Source organism: Zootermopsis nevadensis, unplaced genomic scaffold (assembly GCF_977971745.1).
Source record: "Zootermopsis nevadensis isolate Lab colony 2312 unplaced genomic scaffold, Znev_1.0 Znev_ptg000020l, whole genome shotgun sequence".
NCBI classification, from domain to species: Eukaryota; Metazoa; Arthropoda; class Insecta; order Blattodea; family Termopsidae; genus Zootermopsis; species Zootermopsis nevadensis.
The window spans coordinates 255,703-281,073 of record NW_028259152.1 but is presented as its reverse complement, the minus strand read 5'-3'; the positions used below and the strand labels follow the sequence as shown (position 1 = coordinate 281,073).

General features: G+C 37.7%; 1 protein-coding gene across 3 annotated transcripts in view; it reads left to right on the top strand.

Moving 5' to 3' along the window:
* The window catches only part of LOC110830094 (discoidin domain-containing receptor 2), a 342,861-nt gene that overhangs the window by 273,992 nt on the left and 43,498 nt on the right, over positions 1–25,371 (top strand). The window lies entirely within an intron of this gene.

The following is a 25,371-nucleotide window of genomic DNA, read 5'->3' as shown; positions in this document are numbered from 1 at the left end:
ACAATGAAAATTCAATATTATTCAGTAATGTTATTATACTATCACTTAACATTTTCCAGAACTGATATATATAATTACTTCCGCGTGTTTCGTGTGTTACGGTCTGCAGTTAACAATGTCTGAACTACGTCTGTCGTACAAAATATTATAATGATAATTCTGAGTTTAATACTCCATTTTAGTGGTGATAATTAAAACAGGGCAGACATTTGTTAAATATGAGCAATACCAGAATTTAAGTATACTTTCGAATGTACCTCTTGCAAACTTGAATAGCATTAATTGACTGTGTGTCGAGGAAGTTATATGAATAAGACGCTAGGCGTCATCAGTATGGCGTCAGAAATAGTACGAGATGCCAGTCGACAGACGCCTGCACCATCTGTGGTCGTATTTCACTCACGTCTAGCAGAGTAATGGCGGAAACAAGACAAATTATGAACGCTAAGGAGTGCGCATTAACTAACTGCTCCTTAATCACTGGTTATGAAGACGAACTAAACAGAAACCTTGTGTTATATTACGAGCAATAATAATTATTATAATATGCCCGTAAAGTTATATGAACTAACGGAAGGGTAATATCAACGTGTAAAGATAATTAACAGGTCTTATACGACTCGTCTAATACGGGCTCATTTTAGTGAGATAATTTTATTTTAAAGCAAACAGTTTAAAGGTATTGAATTTAAACTTAATGAAACTGTTTTGGCTAACATGCAACCCTAGAGGAGATTTAAAAGTGCTTAATATGGATTTTCGTAATTAAAATATATAATAAAATTCAGGTCAATACACAAACTTTATTTAGATGTTAAAATTTAAAATTTAAATGTTAAAATTTAAAATTTAAAATTTAAATTTGCGCCATTCATCACTATAATGATGTTACAATAGAGCGCCTTCATTCACTTCACTACATGTTTCGATGCAAAGCATCATCTTCAGGTGTTGTCTTTTAAAACTACTTTATATTATAATGCATGTCTTTCAATATATTCGTCCGTTTTGTTCATTATTGTAGCATGTGTTCCGCTGATCCTCCCGTTTTACGTATTTTATGTTTGTTTTGATTATTCTGTAAATAAATGTAATAAATTTAGGAGTTATTTATTTATATGCAATTAAGTTTGGAATATGAACTATATTTGTAACAGTAAGATCACAATAAACCTTAAAGGATTTTCGTAACTTGTACACTCCGATAAATATTTATTATTAGAATGATCATATTTGAGGTTGAGGAGGACAGTTTTTTTTTCTAAAACACGTTATCCATGTAATATTTAAGATTAAAACCTGTGGAGAACAGACCAATTTGGAGACGTAGGCTTGTAGATAATATTAAAAATGTATGTGAGATGATGATGTGGACTAAAGTATTTTGGATCTCTTACGGTCCAATGACGGAATCTTCTAAACTTTCTCGTTAAGGGGAATTGCTTAATACGGGGAGATGAAATCAGGGTGGGGTAGACAGGGTTACATTGGTTGCTGTACGAGGGTGGAGAGGGAGGGATGGGCATGGTTCAGAGCGGGTATTTGGAAGCTGAGAGGGATGAGGGGGGCATGGATGGAAAAATATGCCCTTTATGTGGGGCGACAGAAAGCGAGATTCACATACTATTAAAGTGTACGGAAACCGGGAGGTGGAGGGAACAGCTCCTGAGGAACAAGTGGTTCACCGTTGGTGAAGACTTGGCCTTCAAGAAAATTTTAAGCACTACGAATGACACGGAGGTCAGGGATGTAGGGAAATTTCTGTACAAAGTAAGATGTAAAAGGTCAAAATTAGGAATTTAGAACTGCCACTGGGGTAGAAGGCACGAGAACAATAAGAAAGAGTTATGTAAATAGTATTAGGGATTAAGGAATAGTCATGTAGAGTAGCATTAGTGAATAGTTGTAGTAAGCAGTAGTGCTAATAGTGCTACGTATGTAAGGACTGTGGCCGTGAAAACCTGGTGTTAGGCGACCACAGATCTCTGTATATAGTTCTAAACCAAATATATTATTATTATTATTATTATTAATCGCTGTCATGGTTAAGGATAATAATGATTATTTCCTCAACAGACTGTTATTTATCGAGTTGCAAACACCCTGTGGTAAAAAGGTCAGTTTCCATTTCTCATGCAGCACTAACCCCCCGCAGTGTCCAGCCACAGTGGCTATAATTTCCGTGTTTGTAACCATCGAGAAAAGCGGGCGAAAGCTAACGTTTATTATTCATGCAGCATATAAACGTCTTCATGCATGGGAAATAGAAGTTAGTCGTCGTCCTTGTTGCTGAAAGGCTGAGGAAGGTATTCTAACCCCTGCTGCAGCGGAAAATACGGGGTGAACACAGTTATCTGGTGCGTGTGGGATTTCAGGTTCTCATGTTTTGTAACGTTGCTTAGATCCTAAAACTTTAATATAAGTTTCAATTTTGAAATATGCCATTTCACTTACCTACCACTTATAAATTAAATCTATTCAGTGACCTTTAGTAATTTGAAAGATCCACTGTAACTAGTAAGTGAGACATCATAGTGAAAAATACGTAATTTCCTGACCGACACTAAAATTTGGAAACACCCTACGAACTCCTTCACGTTCGTGACGAAGAAACATTTGTCATAGAACAAGAGGCCGAGCTCGTGGAACTTTGTAAATCTTATCTGCTTATCGGCTTGTTATATGTACATACTTTGCTTTCTTCCCTACACCGTCTTTTATTCACCATTTGTCGTCCACCTACATCGTTTTCTCTTTACTATATCATCATCATTTGTTTGTTATTAATTTATCGGTAATTAATTTGTTTATTGTTACGATGGGGGTGAGGCTATGTCTCTATGGAACTGAGTATCTAACGGGCCTTTGTCCGTCCCCCAGATAATTAATTGTGAACTCATATATCGCCATGTTCTCAAAACGTAGACCAGTGTTTGCATAAACAGTACACATTGACATGTAATCATAATGGACTATTAAATAAAATCATTGATTGAAGTTGGTTAGTGAGTGTGTTAGCGAAGCCAGGAAACTTCAGGTGTGTTTTCATTTCTTAAAAACGTGTTTCGGACAGGAAATAAAAAACATTTCTTAATTTTGACAATGTGGCAGAAATTCTGCCTTTCGGCTTTATTGGACCAAATAAAGTATATCTCGGGCTATGAAGATGGAGGTATTAGGTTCCTCTGAAACGCTGGTGTTTATCTAGAAATCCTCGTTGAGTCACAGACGAGGAAAACAACTTAGACATTAAAATGGCTGTCTTCTGGGTTGTAAATCGTGTAGTCTTACAAGTGGTTACAAAAGTTTCGGAGGAACCTTAGTAACCACTTTTATTACTGTACATCACGATACAGAAGACCATATTCAGTTCCTTTAGAATTTCAAATCTGAAATTGATTTGCTAATCTTCACTGTTATTAGTCTATAAAATATAATTCTAATCTAATTTATGAATCTCGGCAGTAATTTCGTAGTTTAGTACAGCCATGTGAAATACACGTTAAAAAGTAATTAAACTGATTAACCTTTGAACGAAGCCCACATAAATCATATTTAAGAATTTAGCCCTTACCGCGAAGAAAACACAAAAATCAAATGGTAGACGCTATTTTAAGTACATAATAATTATTTACACTGACAATCACATAAAAATCTACAAATTCGACTAACAAACTACAAGTGTTATTGATTGTTAAAGCAGTTGGGACAAATAGTTACCACCGGGCTTTAAAGGATTAAGTGCGTTATCGCTCTGAATACAGGTTGGATGTATTCAGAAGCAACAAATTCACATTTCAATGAGAGTAAAGGAACGTTTCATAACTTGTGTATAGCACGAGGCCTCGAATATTTAGAAATATATACAGGCGTTTTGCAATTGCGTATTTCCACGTTCTGGCATGTGATGTGGTTCAAGTCTATCAGCATTTATATCACAGCTTGGATTCCAATATCTGGTGAATGAGGATCACATATCTGATGTTGTAGAGACTGGTTTGGGAACCACACATCAACGTTTCATTAAAGAATATCATCGGAATAGGAACACAAAGGAAGATGTAAAGAGACACGGACAACCTGGAAAGATAGTGTAAGGATTACGGTTTCCTCATCAGAGTAAATAAAATAGTCTGAATCTGATGACAAGGGATAAAAAATAGAACCCAATTTTCTCTGCGTTTGCTCCAAAACCAGTCTTGTAATTACAGTCATCAGTTGTTAAGATATTACGTGTTGTCATTCAGCTTATACAACGACAAGACGTAGTATCAGAAAACACTCGTATCGCAGTAAACATACAAAATGTAAAATACATTAATATTACCTTGAATTACAAACCGCCTAATCACAAAATACTATCAAAATGTTGGGAGTTCAAAATGACATTATTCAGAACCTTCTTTTGTTTCTCATTTCCAGTATTTATAATTCCGCGGTCCCTTTGTAGAAGGGTGTGTAGCAAGGCAAGATAAAGCTCTCTGAACTCAAAGGACAATAATGAATTGACTTAAAGGCGTGTGTCCCCTTCCCCACCTGAAAGAGCCTAGTACAATTTTTAATTTAATTTGTAGCTAGGAAAAACATAAGATGACGTCTTTATCCTGTTCCAAGTCACCTCAGGCATGTATTTGATAGGAAGAATTGGTTCATACTTTGTCGCATTTATTCAGGATCTTGCGCGCTAAATCTCCAAAGATCCTGTTTATGGGTTTGGTTACCTGCAATCAAGATAACATGTCCAGTCGTTGATAAATTCTGATTAAAAACTGATCTCTCCAACTTTTAATTGTAAACGATAGCCTAATTAATATGCATTAAGAGTCACACTCGATTTTTGTAATGTGATATTAAAACAGACAGTTACTTCATTATCCCCGTGATTTAAAGTACTTTTTTGAGAATCTGATAGTCGTTTAGCTTTTTAAAAATTTAGAGCCTTTTTCGTACAACCCGAAAGTAGGTTGCCGTGTTCACGAGATCCCACCGACAGTATGTGATCAGAGCCAATTTAATCTTGTCCACACATTCGCACAGTAAATCCTTAAGATTAATTTTCATAATATCTTCCAAATATATATATATATATATATATATATATATATATATATATCTCAAGCGGGCTTTTTCATCAAATATATTATACTAAAATCTTGTATTAATTTCTCGTTTACCTCCATTCATGTTACATGTTTTGTTATTGTCATTTTCTAAATTTATCTCCTTAAAAACAATTTAATTGGTGAATGGTACAAAGCACGAAGCTCCCGATTATATTTCAGCTTTATATTATTTCCTCTTTCGTAAGTCCAAATATTCTCGACTCTTAATTTCCAAATGCCCTGTTTTCGACTAATCGAGAATTGTCAATATTTTATTAGCGTGAAACTGATACATATCTTATCGATTGAAAAGCAAATATGTATTTACTTTGTAACGCACGTGTGAGGAATGGCTTTGGAAATAGTGAGTTGTGTAATTGTTCAACGAGGCAGGTTGATGTGTATACACCACAACGTAATATCACGTTCGGTGTTCGTCACCATAGCAACCGCATGACCGATACATATGAACGAGTGTTGCAAACCAACCAATTCATACGCGACCTCCGTTTGTATTCAGTCGGAAACAAGTGAAGGAATTTGCTGTCTGCTGACACCCACCCACAGATACACTCCGTTGCTACACTGATCTTAATAATCGTCAGTATTTATTTATTTATTTAGTGTTCTGTCTGTCGACGGGTTCATATGAACAGGATCCTTCCATCCTTTTCTCGGACTGGGACCTGTTCATATACGTTCTTGGCAGATGATCCAGAAGTGGTTTGCCATTGCCTTCTTCTGTGTGTGAATGGAGTAATTGTTGGGATGCCACGGAGAAAAACTCCGTGTTGCCTAGACCACGGCCTTGCCCAACACAAGTTTTAAATTCGGGCACCGCCGGGAATCGAACCCGAGACCCCAGGATTACAAGGCCAGCGTTCTAACAAAAAACTTTTTTTGTTACTTTTATAAAGAAAAACACAGAATTCTTTTCGATAATATTGAATAGATTTGTCTACAAGTGAATGCTGAGGAAGTGTATATAAATTTATACCTCGTGACCATTAAGTATGACAGAATCTTCGATTATCGCCCTGATGAAGAAGGCAATAAACACTTCTGAAACGTCGATAAACTTCTACCAGCCGCACAGTGCAACGACCCAGAATTCAGTCATGTTCAATGTCTACTTCTTCGTCATTTAATAACTTTCGATTAATTAGCTGTCTTCCTAAATTGTATGAAAAAACGTGGAATATGGAATAGAACTTTGTTTTACGTATTAATTTTTGTGTTCGATATTCAGATTTTATATTACTGGTAAAAGGTCGTATGCGAGTGGGTTAAGGAGTTAGAGCTGAGTAGTCGTTAACAAGTTACAACTTAAGTATCAAGCAGGTAATATACTGTGTAGAGATCGCTAGAGCACACTGGGAGGAAATTAATTTAGTTCTGTGAGGTTGAATAAAATCGTTCTTGAAGTGCGGCATTCGCCTTGTGTACAACTCAAGATTACGCAATGTGCTTCATCGTGAGAGTTGCTCTCATGCAAGAAGTTCAGTATAAGTTTGCTTATAACCAAAGCCGATGGGTCTTTTCTGAAAGTGTAATTAAATGATTTGAAAGAGAAACTGAGAAAATAATTTGATGTCCTTTGATTAGGATGTTATGATTCCAGAAATTTACACATCTTATTGAATGTAATTAAGATCTAAGGAAACTTAAGGGTGAATTTTGTATTTATGTTAAAATCTATCAGTAGTCTAAAATTACTCGGTAAACTGCAAAATTGTTTAAATAATTACAGTTCCTTTTTACATAAATATTAAATACAATTTTAAATTAGACAGCGTAACTCTATGTTAGAATCAAACATAGAAATTAGGTGTGATTATAAATGTCGAAATCTGTGAAGAATCAGTTACAAATCTTATAAATAATAGTATACAGTCCTGTTGTTAATAACTGTGTTACGCAGTATATATTAACTGAAGCCTTGGCATCTACCTTATAGTCTAGTCTTCGGCGAAACTATTAATAAAGGCTATTGGAAGACACAAAAAGTCTGAAACACGTAAGAGATAGTCTTTAATACAGCGCTGTTTTCCCCTAATAAAAAACTCCTTTCAAATTCTCGGAGCATATCACATAAAAATATTACTTTAACTCACTGTCAATTTGTTTAGTTTCGATGCGTGTCACTCTGGGGAGGTTGATAAAAAATATTTTAATTTCCTCTCACTCCTCCACTCAAAATATGTAACTGGAATGGAGAATGGAAATTAGCGTGAAATGTATTCCGACCATGTAGTGTGGGTATATTAATATGTTACAGGGAAATTAAAGTACCACTCATCCATTCTCTGACACTGCCCACTCCGGTGTGCTGATTGACTTGCCACTGTGGTGTATTGATTTGAATCGAAAAGTCAATTTAGACGGAATACTTACCCTCGTTAATGTTGGATATTTATCGTTATTCTTTGACGGGAAGAGACGACCGTAAAATAGAAAATATATTCTAATGTGCTTTCAAATTTTGTCACTTTCTACGTAGTAAATAATACGTAGAAAGACCTTTAATATTTTCAATTATGAAATTCTCGTCAGATAGAGATAAAAAACATTTAAAATTAATTACGATTTCAATTTCATGGTTGCCATCAACGTACTTTTTCTATAAAAATAACTCCATCAAATCAGAGACCACATGTTGTTCAATGTCTTAAGTAAATATATAAACATGATTAACGTTGCTGAATCCTTATCGTAATATGAGAAGATTATAAAGTAATGGAAAGCAGTTTCTGGTTATTAGAGTTTTCATTTTGACACCGCTTGAGTAATTGCCTCCTATAGCCGCTATTTCGGCCCAATGAAAGTTTTATTTCCGAGTCGTGGGAACACTGCGTGTTTTTTTGCTCTAGGGTCCCAATGAATAATTCCCTCCACTGAATTCGATGATATTACAACTACTGCTACCTGTGTACCTATAGGAATTCATTTTTTATCCCTAAAGTTTTGACGGCAGAAACCAATCACACAGAACTTCTCCATTCCAACACGTTTCCTAAAAAATAGATAGGCCAGTAAAAATTATGAGTCGCATCTCTCAGAGAATATAAGGAAAGAGACACATTCAGGTCACCGTAGTCAGAAACTGAATACGGAACAGGGGTATATACGAGGCGCGTCCCAAAAGTAAGTTTCCCTGGGGCCGTTTACAGAAACAAAACACAATTTCATGGAAATATTTATTGCAACAGATACAGCAAGTGTCCAGCTATTTTTCAACATATTCGCCACCGGAATTGAGACATTTGTCATACCGTGGGACCAACTTTTGAATACCTGTGTCGTAGAAGTCTGCCGCCTGGGATTGGAACCACTGTGTGACAACCATCTCCGCCTCACTGTCATTCTCAAAACGCTGACGCTGACCGGACAGGAATTTCTTGAGGTGTAGGAAAAGATGAAAATCACTGGGAGCGAGGTCCGGGCTGTAGGGTGAATGATTAAACACCTCCCAGCTGAACTCCTGCAGGAGACTTGCTGTCCGTCGAGCCGTGTGCGGCCTAGCGTTATCACTGACCGCAGTTCACAGTCGGCGGGACCTGGAATAAGAACCTCCATCTTCAACAGCTGCAACGATGCTACTGTGAGAACGCGGGAAGTACCGTTAGTGCATGCGCCATGCTACGTCATTGCTCTATCACGTACGCACAGTCGCTTCGCTCAATATAAGGTTTGCTAGCTGTGGGACGAGTGGGAAACTTACTTTTGGGACGCGCCTCGTAAATGAATTGAATTGAATTGAATTGAGGGTCGGATGAGCTGGGTATGTAGAACGCATTCTCTAGAAGGATTATTTTATAAGTCGGTTATATCTGGTGTCCTACTTCAAGTAAATTAAGATTCTGAGTATCAGTTTAAATGTTTAAAACGCACAGCATGAACTATGATTATAATTTCTAGTCCCCGCTGATATTTGGGTCTCGTAAACTGTTTACAATATTAATTTTTATCTTTGTTATATTACTTTGTCTGCTTTTATGTGGTTTACCGCCACCTGAGATATTTTTATTTTTTTTGAGTTGCAATACTGTAATTTGTTTCCTTTTGAAACCACGAAGTCTTGCTGTGATGTTATGTGGTAGTGTCATAGTATTGCATGTCGTAATCAGTCACGCCTACCAGTTCTCTGCCATGACAGATGTTTGTTGTGAAATGTGTACATGGCTCAGAAACTCATTTACCTACAAATACTGAAATAAACAAACGTAGTTTTCCAGGCATTGCTCACTTTTATTCTGTCCTGTTATCCTTTAGCAATGGGGAGACTATAAATATATATATTCTGTTTTCCTAAAGGTTAGGTTACAAAGGTTCAATGATAATAAAGGAACCAAATAAAACAAACATGGACTTTGCATGTGTGGTAACTGTTTTTCTCTCTTTTCACTGAAAATGTTCTCTATTCTTGAAGTAAGCGTTCGCGTGCTGAGAGGTTACTTTTGTGGCCAGACGAAATAATGTAATTTTCTACTCTTATCGTTTTACGCATTTCTCTGTATCGTCCCGTAGAGAACATTGTCAAATACATGGTACAGTGCAACCTGTAATAACATAGCGTCTTCCTCTGCCCCAAAAGCATATGGTGAAACGTATACAATTTCAAAATAACCCAAACTTTGTTAATAAACATTACAACTACGTAAGCTTCCGTTTCAATTTCTTAAAAGTTTCTAGAATTTAGTTCATTTAGTTAAATGAAAACATTTTATTGGAGTAAAATACTGCATTTTTTTTTCAAGTTCTTTCTGTATTCACAATGGAACTATTTTTCCTTAGAATTCCTAAACGCCACTTTAAAATTTCTAACAATATAGAAGTTTGTTGAGATTATATTGCAAGTCAGCGAGACGTGAGCTCCCTTATCCGACGGTTGTCTACATACAAACCAAAAACTTTATGTAACGTAACTCCAAGATTTTATCTGTATCTGCGTTTACCATTATCGAACGTCATATTAGACGTTTTCAGGCGCAGTGGTAAGCATATTCACCGCCGACGTTAACTTTCTGCACAGTTTATTTATGGAATTTATATGACGCTAAGAATGAACAGTTGATATTTCTCTAAACTGCATCAATAAATTTAATTTTCTTTCTAATGGATATGCGTTGCTTTTTCTTTGAAGTACAAATTGAATTTTTAATTATTTTTTCTAATAGATGTACTTTGAACAAAAATTATTAAAAAGATTATGAATAAATTAAATTTACTGCAAATATTTTGTACGTATTAAATAGAGATAAATTGTTTGCTAAGTTATGAATGACAATTCGTTCCTTGTAAACTTTGTATGTCTGACAGAATTCGTTAAAGTTGGGACTGGTTTCCATTAACTTGGAAACATAGCCACTAAATCTTGTGCCAACGCAACTTAGTAACTTTTAAGTAACTTGTGGCAGACGAAAAAATTTAATTTTATATTTTCTATTTTAATAAACAAAATCGAAATGGATGCTTTTGCTGCAAGTGTATTTCCTTTTCAAAATATTCAATTTTCTAAATTTGTGTTAGAAATTTGTGATTTTTAACAGGCCTCCTCCTACCCGCGGTCCGAAAGAGATGAAGTTCATTTCGTTTATCTTAGTAACAGAAAAATCAAAATCAGTTTGAAGATAGAGATAGAGGATGTAGGTAGATGCTTCGATTGACTGATAAGTCGTATAAATCTTTGCGTCGGGTTAGTTTGGATAGGCAAACTGACAGATGACTGTGCTTGGTTGATCCTGCGCTGTGTTGCATGGGGCAAGAAGTTGTTTAGCCAGGTCACAGAAGGGTGAAGGGTCAGTCTCTCTCTCTCTCTTGAATCTGGTTCAGTCGTGACATCGCTACAGCCATGCACTGAAACAGTGTGATGGATGATACCAAGTTATTGAACCTTCCTCTGTCTCGCTTCTATCCAAACTCTGCTGTACGTAGTGCAGAGATATTTTCTACCGACGTAGTCAAGCATGAGATTTAATGTGAGATTTGAGGTTTTTTCAGCGGTGAGTATGAAGATTTCTGCGATTCACCGCCCTGATGGCGGAGGCAGTATGACCTCTGAAACGTTGGTAAACATCGACCAGACTACACAACGCAACAACCCAGAAGACAGAAATCTTCATAGCGTAGATAACTTAGAAAGAATTGCCCTGATGACGGAGGCAGTATGACCTCTGAAACGTTGGTAAACATCTACCAGACTACACAGCGCAACAACCCAGAAGACAGAAATCTTCATACTCATCGCCCTGATGATGGAGGCAGTATGACCTCTGAAACGTTGGTAAACATCGACCAGACTACACCGCAACAACCCAGAAGACAGAAATCTTCATACTCATCGCCCTGATGATGGAGGCAGTATGACCTCTGAAACGTTGGTAAACATCGACCAGACTACACCGCAACAACCCAGAAGACAGAAATCTTCATACTCATCGCCCTGATGATGGAGGCAGTATGACCTCTGAAACGTTGGTAAACATCGACCAGACTACACAGCGCAACAACCCAGAAGACTGAAATCTTCATAGCGTAGATAACTTAGAAAGAATCGCCCTGATGACGGAGGCAGTATGACCTCTGAAACGTTGGTTAACATCGACCAGACTACACAGCGCAACAACCCAGAAGACAGAAATCTTCATAGCGTAGATAACTTAGAAAGAATCGCCCTGATGACGGAGGCAGTATGACCTCCGAAACGTTGTTAAACATCGACCAGACTACACAGTGCAACAACCCAGAAGACAGAAATCTTCATACTCATCGCCCTGATGACGGAGGCAGTATGACCTCTGAATCGTTGGTAAACATCGACCAGACTACACGGCGCAACAACCCAGAAGACAGAAATCTTCATACTGACCGCTGTGAAAACTTCAAATCATACGAAACTATTTTTACTCATACTTTGAAATTACGACATAACTTTGACCAACCTGTCATACACACCTTTGCAACGTTGGTAAACTTCTACCAGACTACACAGCGCAACAACCCAGAAGACAGAAATCTTCATGAGATTTAATCATACTTTCTTTTGCTCTAAAGCAGTAGCACTATACGCTTTTAGGCACTTCGGAACTAAATTTGCAATTATGTGCCTACAAGGTTAACCGTTTCTGGCTGTGCATCTGTCCGCACGTACAAATTCAAGAAACTTTTTTGACAAAATTTAATATTGGAGGAATGAATAAAACTTCTAGGATTCGAAGTAACTTCTATTAATTCTGAAATTCAGTTGATAATGTTGTATATTTATCTCTGTAACAACATGTAGTTCATGTGTACCGAAATATATCCTCTGAGATACTGGAAAGTTGGTCACAAGGTTATAAGGCATAACAGCCCAAAATACCATTGTGGAAATGTTCACCGCCATGACTGTACCTCAAATGATAGTGATGAACAATTTGCCTGCCCTGTTACCAATCCATCGTTCCAGATCAAGCAAATTGACGAACGTGCAAATGCAAATTAATTCGTTCTCTAGGATTTGATAATGCCTGCTATTCTCGATAACACCCGATTCCGTAATCTAAAATTTACATTCACACGTGAGACGTGATAGCTCATTCAGTGAAGTGACTAGCCGTGGACTGAGAGGCTAAACTTTGATATTCGAAAATTCTTCTGTACGTCAGAATTTCCGGAACGATTAAAGGCCAACATTTGTATTTACCGGATGACGTTTTGAGGGTGGACGGGAATGTGAATCGATTCCGGAAAAATATCGCAACATAATAAAATAAAATAATATACTTTCATATAGACAAACGAACAGGAAAAATGCGGTAATGTATATTGAAGAGTTCGGATATGCGCAACGCGGATTATTGGTCGGTTAAGTGAATTATCGAAAGGTCGTTACGCTGCTCCGCCCTCATGTTGACATAAAATGTTAGGTATTAAATCTGATATATTTTCCGAAAACTTCTCTGCGTTTCATAGGAAAATAACAATGCGGATAAAGTAGAATTTGTTGAAATTAGAATTATAATACGAAAACCACGATTTTAACTCTTCGTGTATATTGGGCATTGGAGCTTCACCAACGTAAAGCTTTTGTAATACTTGTAAATGTGTAATCTCTTTTAGTTAATGGCGGTCATCACAAGCATCCTTAGAGGATTCTCTGCACAGTACATTACGCCACATCCTTCAGATGGCGTGTCACGTTCACAGTGATTTGTCCCTTCTGTAGTATCCACCAGTTCACTGTTTGCTCTTAATCAACTCTCTTCTTTACGATTCTGAACGACTAATTAATTTCACAAATGGAATTCTCTATAAAGTATATATATAAGTCAACAATTTCATTAATACATACGGAGCTAAAATTTCGAGCCTGAATGTCAAAGTGTTGGTATATTTCTTCTTGCTAAATTTGTCTGTTAAGACGAGAGAAAATTTCTCTACGCATCCAGAAATTAATTTCTCTGGAATTAAGATGGGAACAGTTATGATTTCCTGTCTCATTTCCACCCACTTACCTGATGATATTTCTACTTTAATTTCCATAAATCAAAGATTACCCCTTCTGACAAGCGTTTCTGCAAAGTACTTTCTCTTACGTAACAAGAGACCTACTGTGTGCGTCAGGTATGTTCACAGAGTTCAGAAGTTTCTGTCTTTGTATTTCCGGTACATAAGCCATATCAACTGAAACAACACAGTAGTCGGGACGAATCCGTACATTCTACGTCCATTAGAAGTAAATTGTGAGGGGAACAAAGGGATTGGGGTGGGATAACAGATATTCATATACTGTCCATACTATAAACATTATTTTCCAGCGACAATAATTTGTAGCTCGCTGTTTCTGTTCCCTTGTCTTTAGTTTGCACAGTATATGCGTATACTCTTCTACCCGTAAGCTAGTGACGAAGGCGAAACGCACTGTTTGATTCCGGATACTTTAATTCTGCAGAGATGCGTGCCAGCTGGTTTGGCGCCCATCAGAAGATCCTTACATACAACATAAATTGAATTACGCAATATAAAATATCCACCGGATTACTTCATCTGAGTTTCCGCGTCTTTATCATATTATCAACATAATAATTGAAGATTTCTGTCTTCTGGGTTGTTGCGCTGTGTAGTCTGGTCGATGTTAACCAACGTTTCGGAGGTCATACTGCCTCCGTCATCAGGGCGATTCTTTCTAAGTTATCTACGCTATGAAGATTTCTGTCTTCTGGGTTATTGCGCTGTGTAGTCTGGTCGATGTTAACCAACGTTTCGGAGGTCATACTGCCTCCGTCATCAGGGCGATTCTTTCTAAGTTATCTACGCTGTGAAGATTTCTGTCTTCTGTGTTGTTGCGCTGTGTAGTCTGGTCGATGTTAACCAACGTTTCGGAGGTCATACTGCCTCCGTCATCAGGGCGATTCTTTCTAAGTTATCTACGCTGTGAAGATTTCTGTCTTCTGTGTTGTTGCGCTGTGTAGTCTGGTCGATGTTTAAGAACGTTTCGGAGGTCATACTGCCTCCGTCATCAGGGCGATTGTTTCTAAGTTATCTACGCTATGAAGATTTCTGTCTTCTGGGTTGTTGCGCTGTGTAGTCTGGTCGATGTTAACCGACGTTTCAGAGGTCATACTGCCTCCGTCATCAGGGCGATTCTTTCTAAGTTATCTACGCTATGAAGATTTCTGTTTTCTGGGTTGTTGCGCTGTGTAGTCTGGTCGATGTTAACCGACGTTTCAGAGGTCATACTGCCTCCGTCATCAGGGCGATTCTTTCTAAGTTATCTACGCTATGAAGATTTCTGTCTTCTGGGTTGTTGCGCTGTGTAGTCTGGTCGATGTTTAACAACGTTTCGGAGGTCATACTGCCTCCGCCATCAGGGCGATGCATCGCAACAACCCAGAAGACAGAAATCTTCATACTCACCGCTGTGAAAATCTCAAATCTTAAAACATAATAATTGTTAATTCTTGATTGATTTGACTGCATTTCACATCTGTCTAGGTATATGGGATCAAATTATATGGCAGAATGATTATGAATATTGATTTGGAAGGATGTGGAAGGACACAGTCGTGGGTTACTTTAATGTGTCAATATATGGCTCCTGGGATTGAGGAAAATTTGCGTGACGATATTTCGGCCGAGATTCGAAGAAACAAATTTACGAATTACGATGCGTCAGTGCCAAGCTGTGTACAGTTTTATACATTTGAGCCACCGTGATAATGCGACTAGTGAATTCACGAACGTCCGATGCAGATGCAAGACTTGACGCCATTTGACACAGATTTCTGAAACTTTATGCTACTGTGGATGTGAGGTAAGTAACTTCTGTTGAGTCCATTTCTGCCATAAACTAATAATAACGTCCATGAGTGTCACGCGAAGTATACATTTTGTTTTGATTATCCTGATAACCCAAGCTTTATGCACGAAATTTGGTGTATGAAAGATTCAAATGGAACAGCTTCACATAAATCCAACATTATATCGTAAAAACTCTAATTTATTTCGTCTCTAACTTGAAAGACAGATAAAACGGTGGTAGATACAGCCCTACAGCTCATGTTATATGGCGCTGTATTATAGAAACTGGACAGAAAGAAAGAAAGAAAGAAAAACAATATAAGTGATTGAATTGGGTAGTGTGCTCCATCATTACATGTAACAGTTGTACATCTTAATAAGTTGATTATTTCTTGGCTTATTTTACTACGTTTTTTTTCAACAGAATGTATTACCCTGCTTCAAATAATGAACTGGAAAATATATGATAAGATGTGGTGGTAGAGTTTAAGGTATTATCTACAAATTTTCTGGAGTAAAATCGCAATGAATCTTAGCTTATCCGATCTTCAAACCACCATCACAGCGTTCAGTTTCCCCATTCAGAATTAAATTCTGAATGTAATAGGCTATATCCTTATAACATCAATAAGAATAGATTTTGGAAACTTTCGTTTCCTGTGCTACGAGGTGGTTTATTTGTAATTTACTGTACTTTAACTTTACTGATTGAATTGTCTGAAATTTTATAAACGAAACTAATGCTACCCGCGGACCTGAACTTTTTGTTTTGCCGCTAAATGTAATTGCTTTCAGTTTTGTTAGACGTTTTGTACTTTAGTTTTCCAACTACTTTCCCAGCTGTGTCTATCTCTCTTTCTTTCTCGGGGGGGGGGGGGGGCAGTTAACCGTTGATGAGAATAATTTGAACCTGACAAAAGTAAAGAGATCTCTGTGCAGACCCTTGAATTAATTACTTTATTGAGGATATTATTAAATGGTCTTAAGGAAATAGTGAGCTGACGTATTGACTGGATTAATCTGGCACATGATATTGGTCTGTGGCTATATTTTATGAAAACGCCAATGAACTTTCTGCTTCTATAGAAGTTTGGGAATTTTTTACTCTTAGAGGTATTATTAACTTCCTAAGAAGTGCATCTACTCTGTTCAGTTTTTATTAGTTTTAAATTAAAAGCGTCCTGAAGATTACTGTCTTGTGGGATATAGCGTCGTGTAGTCTGGTAGAAGTTTGCCAACGTTTCAGAGGTACTTGGTACCTCCATTATCACGGTCTGATGATGGAGGCAGCAAGGACCTCTGAAACGTCAGTAAACTTATATCAGACTGCGTTGCGTAAAACCCAGAAGACCGTCATCTTAAGGAACTACTTTTTCACCTAGTATTGTCCGAACAGTATAAACAATAGGTCTGCTATTATCTGGGCATGAAGCATAAACATATTTTAATGCGGGAATATCTTTTAAGGCGTTCAGTTGGAACTGTTTAAGGTGATAGGTACGTTGTTAATGTTTCCGTAGTTTGAAATTACAGCCACGGTGGTCTAGCGGTTAGAACGCTGGCCTTGTAATCCTGGGGTCTCGGGTTCGATTCCCAGCGGTGCCCGAATTTATAACTTGTGTTGGGCAAGGCCGTGGTCTAGGCAACACGGATTTTTCCTCCGGGGGCTTCCCCGTGGCATCCCAACAATTACTCCATTCACACACAGAAGAAGGCAATGGCAAACCACTTCTGGATCATCTGCCAAGAACGTATATGAACAGGTCCCAGTCCGAGAAAAGGATGGAAGGATCCTGTTCATATGGACCTGTCGTCAGACAGAACACTAAATAATAATAAGATGAGGTGGTCTAGCGGTTAGAACGCTGGCCTTGTAATCCTGGAGTCTCGGGTTCGATTCCCGGCGGTGCCCGAATTTATAACTTGTGTTGGGCAAGGCCGTGGTCTAGGCAACACGGAGTTTTCCTCCGTGGCATCCCAACAATTACTCCATTCACACACAGAAGAAGGCAATGGCAAACCGCTTCTGGATCATCTGCCAAGAACGTATATGAACAGGTCCCAGTCCGAGAAAAGGATGGAAGGATCCTGTTCATATGGACCTGTCGTCAGACAGAACACTAAAAAAAAAAAGTTTGAAATTAAATTACGATGGTCGGAGTTAGATTGAACTTGGACAAGATTGTGTCGATTATCAGCCTGGATTCTTCTATTATCTGCGTCGGGTTACTTGACGTGTATTCTTCATAGTAGTAATTTGGCTCAATCCGTTACGGCTTGGTTTATGCAACGGAACGGCAAGGCAGTCATTCAGTTGCCATTACCTTTTCTGCTGCTGTGTTCTTTCCATTTGTTACACGTACAGAATGTTTGTACTGTGCGTACAACGCAGAAATGTTATTTTGTTCGATGGTTCTGAACAAAGCATCTTAAAATACTCCAAGATAATATCACGAATAATGTTACGAAATTAGTTAAAGTATTATAAATGGCTTGTTTAAATCTGAAAAAATACAGTTTTTACTGGTTCAGCGACAAACATGTTTTTATACTGTACTTAAACTTGATACATGTTCTCGTTTATAAATAACTAGAATTATTTGTAACTTTTAGAATATTTGTGAATTACGGGTATTGAATAAAAAAATTCGTTAATTGGTTTAAATAATACTGAATACCCTTATTCCCGCAGGTACTGGGTATACATACAGTTAGACAAATCGAAATTAATTGCCTTGTGTCTATAGGGAATGTCGCATGATAAATTTCGTTAATTTTTATTTTGTGTGGAAGGGCGTTTCATGTCTGAGGGAGTTATTGTTTTTGTTATTTCGTAGTGTAAACAAAAATTTGCGTCATATCATACTATTGGAGAAAATATTTCATTAGACCTATAAGAGCGCCAAACAAAAATTGAATATAAATTTCAAACAATGAGGAATTTCAATGTTTATGCTTCTAGTATGTAGAAGTTTTCATGATGTTTTCCTTGCGGTACGGACTGAATTCTTAAATATTATTTGAGACGAGCTACAGGTTCAAAGTATTAATATTTAACAGGTATATTGTCGACTTGCGAAACCTTTAAATGGTACCAGTTGCTTCATATACTAAAATATACCACGGAAGATGGAGTTATATTACTCGGTCACTCCCGCTTATTGTTATGCCTTTGTTCTTTGTGAACATTAATAATAGCTAGTGCCAGTTGCGTGCTTTATGTTAGAGTTGATGAGTTATCACGATAAATTCCGTTTCCCGGAAAAACAAGATGGAAAGCGAAACGACCCTGATGTTTGTTATCGTATTTGATTTCAAAATTGGACTACAGGATTGTATTGCTGCAATTCTTTTTTCTTCTATGAAGAGAATTATAAAGGCAGGAGTTACCTAACCTACACAGATAATAACAATACTCGTTACAGAAGGCGGTGGAATGAGGTGTAAGCTTCAAAGCAAAATATTTGGTTTTCCGCCTGTAGCTTGTTCTGGTTTGCTGTACAAAGTCGCTCATTTCTCAAAACAACAAAAGATCAAGGAACCATTTCCATTACTGTGTAACACTGCTGAGGCATATATTAAGAGAATAAACAGAATGAGATGCAGAGGAAACTAAAAGTTATCCTGTGGCGTAGATTGTAGGATTTATTTAGCATTGTGATTTTACCTGTTGTTTTGTTTGGATATGAAACTTGGGCTTTAACGTTAACGGAAGACCACAGACTGAGGGAGATGATGATGTTATCCGTTTTGGCGCCGTCTAGAATTACTTTAGTTCTGAAAATTGTAACAATATTTTTCTCCGAAGTGTTGGCAATTCCTATAATTTTACACGGTGTTAAAACCCAGAACATCATCATTCTCATGGCCTTGAAAATATCAGTTATCGCAGACTGAGGGGGTTGAGGAGAATAATTGACCACAGGAGGGGTGAAGTGACAGGGTAATGAATAAAATTACATGTAAGGACATCTAAAATGTATAGTCTAATATGAGACATGGTCTCCTTTTGTGGTACAAGATACACCGAATTATGTGCTTCGACATCTAAGGCTATAATTGTTTATTTTAACCGTCTAATCACAATAAACTGTTTTATTAAATATTAAAATATTATTACTATAATTAACATTTAATATTTAAAATATTTAAAATATATTAAAATGATGCTCTTTCTATCGAAATGTTCGATTTACAATTAGAGTATCATTTTAATATATATTTTAATATATTTTAAATATTTTAAATATTAAATGTTAATTATAGTAATAATATTTTAATATTTTAATATTTAATAAAACATTTTATTGTGATTAGACGGTTAAAATAAACAATTATAATCATCACAATATGACGCAACAATATCACCTCATCTAAGGCTATCTCAAAAGTTGCATCTCGGCTAGCTATAAAGTAAATGTGCTATTATAAGCTCTCTCTGTATGCGGAAGACGCTTTAGACTTAACATGCATTATAGAAAAGGAAGCCTTAGGTTAATTTTGAGGACGGATAACCTCTGAGACAACGTATGAAAGTCTGTCGTAACTACGTCTGATGCAGACCAGATACAGACGTCGTGAGGTTCACTAAGCCACGTAATTCTGCGCCTTGTAGACTAGATTTGGGGTTCAGCAACTCTTTATTGTAAGAAACTCATTTCCATTCTATTTCAAATGTTGGTTACTATCTTTTTTAAAACACTTCGTGTATTTACCCCCCCAAAAAAATCAGTCATAATAACAAATGAATTGCTATTTATACTGAGAAGTAATTCGTGGCTTCACTAAAACATCTCTGCTCTATATATTTCGTAGTTTTACTCCATTGTCACGATAAATAATGGGATTGTATTCAGAATTGCAATTCAGAGTTTCCATTTCGGACTTTCACATTTACACTATATATCATACAGTCTTTACCTTAGCATTCGGCCTTTAATTTCCTCGTGAACGCAATTTTGATTTGTTGCATCCGTTCCCAAATATTTGAGATCGTGTGAAGTTAATTAATACAAATATATTTCGAATACATTTTTTCGCTAGAATTGACAAAACTTTGTCTATAGTGATTTCCTGGGTTGTAATGCTTGTTAACGTGCAGGGAGTACCAGCTTCTTCTTTCTTTCTTTCTTTCTTCTGTTTTTTTTTTGAACATACTGCCTTTATCTTTAAGGCTGAAGGCTTCGATAAAAAATCAACCATGTGCATGAAATGAAATTCGTTGTGATCGATTCCTCTCTTGGGTGGTCGAGTACTGCTTAATCTTTCATAGATTAAACAAAAGCACATGAAATGCTTCTAAATGGGTTCATAATTAAATAGGCTGTTAAATGGTAAAGGAATTTTAATAAAATGATGATATTTATGAAATTATAAATATCATATTATTATGACTTTCCTGTCATAACGTAATTAATATGTAGTACCAGTGATGGTACTACATATTACATGCGCAACACAAGTTATAAATTCGGCGGTGCCCGAATTTATAACTTGTGTTGGGCAAGGCCGTGGTCTAGGCAACACGGAGTTTTCCTCCGTGGCATCCCAACAATTACTCCATTCACACACAGAAGAAGGCAATGGCAAACCACTTCTGGATCATTTGCCAAGAACGTATATGAACAGGTCCCAGTCCGAGAAAAGGATGGAAGGATCCTGTTCATATGGACCTGTCATCAGACAGAACACTAAATAATAACCAGTGATGGTAAATGCAGTTATCGAAATATGCAAATAGTATTACCCACAAAATTTGTTACCTTCAGTAGAAGAATTTCGTGACGCTAAAACTGCTATGAAAACATTGACTGGATTTTCTTGCTGACTGGGATGGAAGTTTATTGAGTCTAGAAGTAAAGTAACTGCAAAGGGGAGAAGCCCCACTTCGCACAGGCGATGTGTGTGTGGCGTCGCCACATTTAAGTAGATTGACGTTTACAAATTACGTGGAACTGCCGTTCTACCACAAGTTTGCGAGCGTCACCCCACCTAGGCGGATGTGGACTGGAAATGAGAATTCCCTCAACTGGAAACCTGTCTCTCAGTTGGACAAGACACTAATAAAACATATAATTAAAAGTACACTTTAACAAAGCACGGAATATTATACAGTAGTCCAAGAATTCTTCTTTCCTTCCACTAATCGACCAAGCTGATATGTTTTCTTCAAATTTGTTCTGAGTATGAAGATTTCTGTATTCTGGGTTGTTGCGCTGTGTAGTCTGGTCGATGCTAACTAACGTTTCAGAGGTCATACTGCCTCCGTCATCAGGGCGATGAGTTTGAAGATTTCTGTCTTCTGGGTTGTTGCGCTGTGTAGTCTGGTCGACGCTAACCAACGTTTCGGAGGTCATATTGCCTCCGTCATCAGGGCGATGAGTTTGAAGATTTCTGTCTTCTGGGTTGTTGCGCTGTGTAGTCTGGTCGACGCTAACCAACGTTTCGGAGGTCATATTGCCTCCATCATCAGGGTATGAAGATTTCTGTCTTCTGGGTTGTTGCGCTGTGTAGTCTGGTCGATGTTTACCAACGTTTCAGAGGTCATACTGCCTCCGTCATCAGGGCGACTCTTTCTAAGTTATCTACGCTATGAAGATTTCTGTCTTCTGGGTTGTTGCGTTGTGTAGTCTGGTCGATGTTTACCAACGTTTCAGAGGTCATACTGCCTCCGTCATCAGGGCGACTCTTTCTAAGTTATCTACGCTATGAAGATTTCTGTCTTCTGGGTTGTTGCGCTGTGTAGTCTGGTCGATGTTTACCAACGTTTCAGAGGTTATACTGCCTCCATCATCAGGGCGATGAGTATGAAGATTTCTGTCTTCAGGGTTGTTGCGCTGTGTAGTCTGGTCGATTTTAACCAACGTTTCAGAGGTCATACTGCCTCCGTCATCAGGGCGACTCTTTCTAAGTTATCTACGCTATGAAGATTTCTGTCTTCTGGGTTGTTGCGCTGTGTAGTCTGGTCGATGCTAACTAACGTTTCAGAGGTCATACTGCCTCCGTCATCAGGGCGATGAGTTTGAAGATTTCTGTCTTCTGGGTTGTTGCGCTGTGTAGTCTGGTCGACGCTAACCAACGTTTCGGAGGTTATACTGCCACCGTCATCAGGGCGATGTGTATGAAGATTTCTGTCTTCTGGGTTGTTGCGCTGTGTAGTCTGGTCGATGTTTACCAACGTTTCGGAGGTCATACATAGACAAAATAAAAGTAATTAATCGAATCGCTTATTAAACTTAACATCATAAATTTGACTCCCTTAAAACTGTATTGTTTGTGTCAGTTACTTTAACTTCATCGCAATTCTGTTCGCCGATACTATTGTAGTCATTTTGTTTAAATGAGGTTCTGTCATTTCCATAGGATCGCGCTACTAATTGTTAATTAACTCGGATAACATGGATTAAAAGAAGACTTATGTACACGTACATACTTATATGTAAACGTTGTAGTGTTCCTAGTATAACACAGCGTAGGTCACCTGATTCCGTAGTGGTAAATAGGAGCTGTAGTCTGTTTTATCGAATAAACTTCTGTACACCGAAAATAAAATGTTTGTATCCAGAAAAACTTAATGTGATAATGAAATCCTTAATAAGATATGCAAATTCTCTCCCGATGTTAATGTCCTCAGCTGTACTTACAACATTTCTGAGTTTTCCAGCTCCAAACCTTCTTCGTCTTGGTTCCTAGATTAAAATAAACGACAGCATATCACGATTCAGAAAACATTATAAAACGGGATGGAGTGAGAAACGAGTGTTCTTGGACAATAAGAACTCGTCACTAATCTAGCACTCCTGTTTCGTATTTGGGAGATCCCGGATTCAAATCTTGGCCCGGAGGCCAGTTGTCCTGAGGTTTTCTTAGAGTTCCTCAGTCCCTCAAGACAGATGACAGGATAGTACCTTAAATTAGGACACGACCACTTCCTTCCACAGCATTTCCAATTCATTATCGCCTTCTCATTTGATGCTATGTAGTCTAAGCCAGTGGTATTCAACCTTTCTTGTTCACGTACCCCCATATATAATTTCTCTTCAACTTTGTACCCCCAAAGTTGTTGATGTATAATTCAAGTTATACATAGTATATAATCTACGTCTAAAATAAATTAAATAAATTACATTACTGATTATTCAGTGTTTATCATAAAATAATATATATATTTTTTTAAATTTCACGTACCCCCTAAGATGTCTTCGCGTACCCCAGGTTGAATACCACTGGTCTAAGCTACTAAAAACGCCATTAAATAAACTATAGATAAATAAATAGTCGCCAGTCTACTACATATTAATATATTTTTACCTAAGACGGGAGCAGGAACGTGTTCCATTCCTTTAACCCTTCGGTCTGTGGTTTCAGGAAGAGTTAGCGAGTGTTTCTCCTACGAAGAGAAGAAGTGGGATGAGAAAGACCACTTTTGACGTCGTGACCGGAAGTTGTAAATGAGCTACAAGAAGGATGGTAAAAGTTACAGAAAGAGATAGATGTAGGACGGAAAAGACAGAAGGTCCAGTTCTCTCCTCATCTGTACAATTCCACGACGACAGAAAAAGAAAACAATTAACCGAGAAGTAGAGTAATAAAGAAGGAGCCCTGAGAAAAAGGACAAAATCGAAAGGAACCTAATTCAATGAAGAAGAGACAGAATTGTCTTGGGTGGAATTGGATACGTCTGAACGAAACAGAAGTGGACACCGCGGGTTGTCACGTTCAAGGCAAATATAATGTCAGTCTGAACTTCTCTGCTGTTGTGTGGGCCTGCAGGCAATCAAAGCAAGAAATGATTGAATTAATACCTTATTGCTGGCTTGAAAATGTCCTAAAATGCCCACTCAGAATCATATGTGAACGGAAGAACACTCTGTCACACCTCAAGTTGAAGATTTCCGTCTTCTGGGTTGTTGCGCTGTGTAATCATCGCCCTGATGACGGAGGCAGTATGACCTCTGAAACGTTGGTTAACATCGACCAGACTACACAGCGCAAAAACCCAGAAGACGGAAATCTTCATACTCTGATGACGGAGGCAGTATGACCTCTGAAACGTTGGTTAACATCGACCAGACTACACAGCGCAACAACCCAGAAGACAGAAATCTTCATAGCGTAGATAACTTAGAAAGAATCGCCCTGATGACGGAGGCAGTATGACCTCTGAAACGTTGGTAAACATCGACCAGACTACACAGCGCAACAACCCAGAAGACAGAAATCTTCATACTCATCGCCCTCATGACGGAGGCAGTATGACCTCTGAAACGTTGTTTAACATCGACCAGACAACACAGCTCAACAACCCAGAAGACAGAACTCTTCATGGCGTAGATAACTTAGAAAGAATCTTCCTGATGACGGAGGCAGTATGACCTCCGAAACGTTGGTTAACATCGACCAGACTACACAGCGCAAAAACCCAGAAGACGGAAATCATCATACTCACCGCTGTGAGAACCTCAAGTCTTACACACCTCAAGTTGTTAAACAGAGGTTCAGGGTTCAGTCCCGGCTGAATTCAGGGGAGATTCATGGTGGTCAAAATGACAGTGGAGCAGGTATTTTTCTCCGATTTATTTAGTTTTGCCCTGATAATCATCATTCCATTACTGTCCATTGGTCATTTCTCAACTTCCAGTGAGACGTGCGATAACTCTGATTAAAACAGAACATTATAATACCATCTGTTTACAAATGTTTCACAAGTTCTTGCTGACTCCATCATTAAGGCGATTATCACCCTGATGATTAAGGCGAAATTCCGTTATTCTTACATACCCCATAATTTACCACCAGTTTAACAATAATTCTTTTGGGCACATACAATTTTAACAGAAATTATATGCATGCGTTCTGACTGGATTACGCTGATGCATGAAGAAGGAAATTTATTTTTTATTGTCGAAATTCAATAACTTTTCGTCTCTAAAGAATCTGCAGAATCATTTCGGGCAATTATTAACCTTTGGGAAATTCATAAATGTTT